The following is a 6277-nucleotide window of genomic DNA, read 5'->3' as shown; positions in this document are numbered from 1 at the left end:
AGAGTTACAAAAGCCTATGGAATTTATGGAATATGATCAAGTGAACCAATGTACACATGGTAGTGATCCTGGAGAAACAGAGATTGGAAGGAGAAAAAGCTTAATTAGAGAAATAATGACAGAAATTTTCACAAATAACAGGATGAAATTAACATCAATCAGTAAGAGAAAAAAATCACACGATTGTTTCCAAAAAAAATTCAACAAAGTTAAATATCCTGTCTTTGATAAAAATTCAACAGCTTAGGTATAGAGGGAAGTTCCTCAACTTAAAAAAGGCCACTTGTGAAAAACCCAACTAATATAATCAATGAGGGGGGGGGAATGAAAGTTTTTCTCTAAGATCTGGAACAAGGCAAGTGTATGCCCACTCTCCTCACTTCAGTTCAACACTGAAGGACTATCTAGAGTAATCAGGCCAGGGCTGGGTTTATAGTTCAGTGGCAGAGCCCTTGCCTTGCATGTGAGAGGTGCTGGGTTTGATTCTCAGCACTTCATATAAATAAAAGTCCAGCAACAACTAAAAAATATTTTTAACAAAACAATAATCAGGCCAGGTGCAGGGGTGCATACCTATAATCCCAGTGGCTAAGAAAGCTAAAAGAGGAGGATCATGAGTTCAAAGACAGCCCCAGCAACTTATAGAGGCCCTAAGTAATTCAGTGAGACTCTGTCTCTAAATAAAATGCAAACAAAACAAAACAAAACAAAAAACCGGGCTGGGGATGTGACTCAGTGGTTAGGTGCCCTTGGGTTCAATCCCTGGTATGAAGAAGAAGAAGAAGAAGAGGAGGAGGAGGAGGAGGAGAAGGAGGAGGAGGGACAGATAAGAAAAAGAAGTTAAAGATATTATATTGGAAAGGAAAAAGTAAAATAATCTGTATTTGCAGATGACATAATTCTATATGTAGAAAATTTCAAAAAGTTCAAAAAAGGGAATTAAGTTTCAGTTTATAAAATCAAAATACAAAATCTGTGGCATTTTTGTATATAAATAATAACCTTGCCAAAAAGAAATTAAGTAGTTTCTTTTATTATAGCATCAAAAAATAACTAAAATTCTTAGAAATAAAATTAATCAAGGAGGTGGAAAATTGGCACACCAAAAGCTATAAAAACAAACTGATGAAAGAAATTGGAGATAACACAAATAATGGGGAAATATTTCATGTTAATGATCAGAAGAATTAGTATTTTTTAAATGTTCATGTCACCCAATGCAATATACAGGTTATATACAATCCCTTTCAAATCCCACATTATTTACAAAAAATGGGAGGGAAAAAACAATCTTTAAATTTGTATGGAGCCACAGAAGACTTCAAATATAAAAAGCAATTCTGAGACAGAAAAACAAAATTGGCAACATCACCAATTTAAAATATATTACAAAGCTAGGATAATCAAAATGGTATAGTACTACCATCAAAGCAGTGAACAGAACAGAACAGTGGAACAGAACAGAAATACATAAATAATCTTAACAAGGGCACCCAGAAGACATAATAGAAGAAGGAGAGTCTCTTCAATAAATGTTGGAAAAACTGGATTTTCATATATAGGAAAATGAAGATTGTATACAAAAGCAACTCAAACTGGATGGCTTAAACATAAGAATGGGAGCCATAATGCTCCTACAAGAAAGCATAGGGGACCATCTCCTTTCCATAGGTCTTATCAATGACTTTTATATATAGCATCAAATCTCAGTCTAAAAACCAAAATTAATAAATGAAATTACTTCCAACTCAAAAGTTTCTGTGCAGTCAAGGAAAACAATTTTTTAAAAAATGAAAAGGCAGCCTATGTTTATAGAAAAAAATGTTTGCACACCATATGTCTCATAATTTATCCAAAATTTATAAAGAGCTCATTCATATAGGGTGCCGGAGACTGCTGCTAAGTGCGGATTCTATTGCCGCGCGCTCCCAACACCTTCTCAATGTGCACTCCCGATTCCTTTTGGTTCCAAGTCCAAGATGGCAAGTCTCAAGGATTAGCTAATTGTGAACCTTCTTAAGGAAGAACAGGTCCCCCAGAATAAGATTACAGTTGTTGGGGTTGGTGCTGTTGGCATGGCCTGTGCCATCAGTATCTTAATGAAGGACTTGGCAGATGAACTTGCTCTTATTTTCATGGAAGATAAATTGAAGGGAGAGATGATGGATCTCCAGCATGGCAGCCTTTTTCTTAGAACACCAAAAATTGTCTCTGAAAAAACTATAATGTGACTGCAAACTCCAAACTCGTTATTATCACAGCTGGGGCACATCAGCAAGAGGGAGAAAGCTGTCTTAATTTGGTCCAGCGTAATGTGAACATCTTCAAGTTCATCATTCCCAGTGTTGTAAAATACAACCCACATTGCAAGTTAATTATTGTTTCCAATACAGTGGACATCTTGACCTATGTGGCTTGGAAGATAAGTGGCTTTCTCAAAAACCGTTTTATTGGAAGTGGTTGCAATCTGGATTCAGCACGGTTTCATTACCTGATGGGGGAACGGCTGAGAGTTCACCCATTAAGCTGTCATGGGTGGGTCCTTGGGGAGCACAGAGACCTTAGTGTACCTGTGTGGAGTAGAGTGAATGTTGCTGGTGTCTCCTTGAAGAATCTGCATCCAGATTTGGGCACTGATGCAGATAAGGAACATTGGAAAGAGGTTCATAAGCAGGTGGTTGACAGCGCTCATGAGGTGATCAAACTAAAAGGCTATACATCCTGGACCATTGGACTGTCTGTGGCAGATTGGGCAGAAAGTATAATAAAGAATCTTAGATGGGTGCATCCAATTTCCACTCTGATTTAGGGTCTCTATGGAATAAAGGATGATGTTTTTCTAAGTGTGCCTTTCATCTTGGGACAAAATGGAATCTCAGATGTTGTGAAGGTGAATCTGACTCCTGAGGAAGAGGCACATTTGAAGAAGAGTGCAGATACACTTTGGGGAATCAAAAAAAAAAAAAGCTGCAGTTTTAAAGGCTTCTAATGTCATATCACTTCACTGTCTAGGATACAACAGGATTTTAGTTTGTCTCTGGCAAAGACTATATTGTGACTGCAAACTCCAAGCTCATGCATGTATCTTTTTTATCTGATTTGTGATTAAAGCAGATGGCCTGGGGAAAACATCAATTTTCTAAAGTTAGAAATAGGAATGGCGCATAAAACCTTACAGATATCCTGATGCTGGGTAGAACTTAACTTGTGTAGTCCTAAAAATAGTTAGTGTAAAATAGTTCCACCATCTCAGAGATACCACTTCCAATGTTACACAACATTGTGTATGTTGTGTGATATACCTTCATCAGACATGCCTAGTCCAACTTTTTTTTTTCATTCAGTCACATCCTGGGATTCAATGTTAAATCCAATATTGCATGTCTTATGTATAACTGTTCTAAAGGATTTTATTTTGTGTATTATATGTATCTGTGGTGTACATTTCCATATAATGTAAAAGAAAGATCTACAAATGAACATTGCAACCAGCTATCCAAGTGTCACACCAACTGAAATTTCAAATAAACCTTGAACAGTGGGAAAAAAAGAGCTCATATAACATAATAAGAAGAAAACACATCATTCAATTCAAAAGTGAAGAAATGATCTGGGTAGACACTTCTTCAAAAATGACTTAAAAATGGCTAACAAGCATTGGAGAGGTACTCAACATCATCACTAATCAGAGAAATGCTAATCAAACCCATTATGAGATATCTCCTCACACCCATTAGGGTGGCTATTTTGAAAAAGACAAGAAATAGCAAGTGTTGGAAAGAATGTGGGCAATTTTAACACTTTGGGTAAGAATATAGGTTGGTGCAACCATTATGAAAAATAATATGGAATATCCTTTAAAAATAAAAATAAAACAACCATATGATCTAGCATCCCTCTTACACTCAAAAGAATTTAAATCACTACTTTATAAAGATATCTGCAGACTCCCACATTCATTCCAGCATTATTCACAATAACCAATTGACAGAAATAAATCTGTCAACAAATGAATGGATAAGAAACTTTGGTAAATATATACAGTGGAATATTTTTAAAACAGGAGATTCTGCTTATTACTATTAAATTAAGTAACTAAATAAATAATGCTCGGATCTAGAGGACACTATATTAAATAAGAGAAATAAAAGACAAAAAGTATTGCATGATCTCACACATATGTGGAATCCTCATACAGAGTACAAAGACAGAGAACAGAGTACAGAGATAGAGAATAAAAGAATGGTTACCAGTGGTAGGTGGGTAGGTGGAGAAAATAAAGAGACTAGATCAGAGGATACAAAGTAGCAATATATAAAATGAACAAACCTAAAGATCTAATATATAATATGAGTACAATAGTTCATACATTGTATCTAAGATTTTGCTAAATGAATACATTTAGAGCTGCTTTTGCCATGATGGGGAAGGGGGAACTATGGCAAATAATGGATATGTCAATTTGTTTCACTTAAGTATCCATTTTATAACATGTTGTATCCTTAAATATAAACAATGGAGTTTATTTAAAGCAATAATGTAATTTTAAAGTTGCTCAAAGAATAGATTTAAATGTTTCTACCATAAGAATTAATAAGGTGATAAATATGATGAATATGTTAATTAGATTTATTTAATCATTCCACGACATGTACATATATTGAAACATCACATTGTACCACATAAACATATAGGATTATCATTAGTCAATTAAAAATTAAATAAAGTTAAAGGATGAAATATCTTAGGAAGAAAAAGATTTCTAAAGTACAATCCTCATCAGAACTAACAATCCAGGCCTTTTCAGATAAACAAGTTCTCAAAAAACTTCTCTTAGACATGCGTTTTATCAGGAAGCCATCTCTAGCAAAATGAGAGATTAAATCAAGAAAAACAAAAGTATGAGGTAGAGCAAACTGGGAAATAAACAAAGAAAGGAGGCAAAGGAAATTCCAAGAATGATGGGAAGGAAAACAAAGAATGATAGCTATATATCAAATCAAGATAGCAGATCTAGATAGTAATATGATTGTCACAATTATAGAAACACTATTTTTAAAAAAATTTATATGATTATACCAAGACATTGACAGTAAGGCAAGAGTGTGAATATGCAAAATACAGAACAAGATTCTTAATCTTTTAAGATAACAGATCATATTTAAAACAGAAACATCTAGAAATAGTAGTATCAGGGTATTATTTAGAAAGGTAGAGATAAACTGCAAATGAAACAGCCTTTGGGGGGAAGAGCAGCAATGGGTTAACTAGAAAACACTTTTTATTATAAACATTTTTATAATAAAAACATTATAAACTTTTTTTTCATTTTTATACTGGGTATATATACATATATATACAAATATATGTCTATGTACACATACACATGTACATATATCATTCACACACAAAAAAAAAAGTTAAGTTATAGGGAAAATTTAATAAGTCTACTGTTTTCTTCCTAGAACTTAGTGGATTGTGAATCAAGTTGTGTGTATTCTCCACTTTGGAGACCATGATTTTATATAATATGATACAATGTTATTTTAATCAATCCTTTATAGAAATTTTGCAGGTAAGTAATATGCAGAGACCACTCTAGTGTATCTCAAATAATTCATAAAAGACATTTCATATAGAGCCAAGTATCTGCCTAAGTCATTCCTAAAGGTTCAGGAGCCCTATATCCTCTTCCTGCACAAAAAGATTCTCGCACCACAGTGTTCATAAAAATCACCTGGACCATACATAAAAAAACACAGATTCCATGTTCTGCATAGCTCAGTGCATTTCTATTCAGTAAAAACTATACTAGGACCTAGGAATCTGCATTTTTACTATTGCCACAGATGATTTTATGTCATTGATGACTAGATCTTAAGAAAAAAAAAAACATAAAGGTGCTCTTCTTAAATTCCATTTATTACAGTCAAGGGTTGGTAATCTTTTTCTATAAGGGGCTAAATAGTTGGTATTTTAGGCTCTACCAGCAATAAAGTCTGTATTGCACTATTATGGTATAAAAATAGTCATAAATAATATGTAAAGAAATGAATGTAGCTATGTTCCAATAAAGATGTAGTAATTGGCATAGAAATTTGACTTTCATATAATTTTTACTAAATATTATTATTCTTTTGATTTTTTTCTACCATTTAAAATTGAAAAACCATTCTTTTTTATTATTTGTTCTAATTAGTTATACATAACAGCAGAATGTATTTTGACTCATTGTACACAAATGGAACACAGCTTTTCATTTCTCTGGTTGTACAGG

At 33.6% G+C, this 6277-nt stretch overlaps 1 pseudogene; it reads left to right on the top strand.

Moving 5' to 3' along the window:
* Window positions 1-1979: 1979 nt before the first annotated feature.
* On the top strand, window positions 1980-2942 carry LOC113192169 (L-lactate dehydrogenase A chain pseudogene; annotated as a pseudogene).
* Window positions 2943-6277: the final 3335 nt, after the last annotated feature.

This window comes from Urocitellus parryii, chromosome 1 (genome assembly GCF_045843805.1).
Source record: "Urocitellus parryii isolate mUroPar1 chromosome 1, mUroPar1.hap1, whole genome shotgun sequence".
Classification (NCBI taxonomy): domain Eukaryota; kingdom Metazoa; phylum Chordata; class Mammalia; order Rodentia; family Sciuridae; genus Urocitellus; species Urocitellus parryii.
The sequence above is the reverse complement of the archived record's forward strand: the minus strand, read 5'-3'. Positions and strand labels throughout refer to the sequence as shown.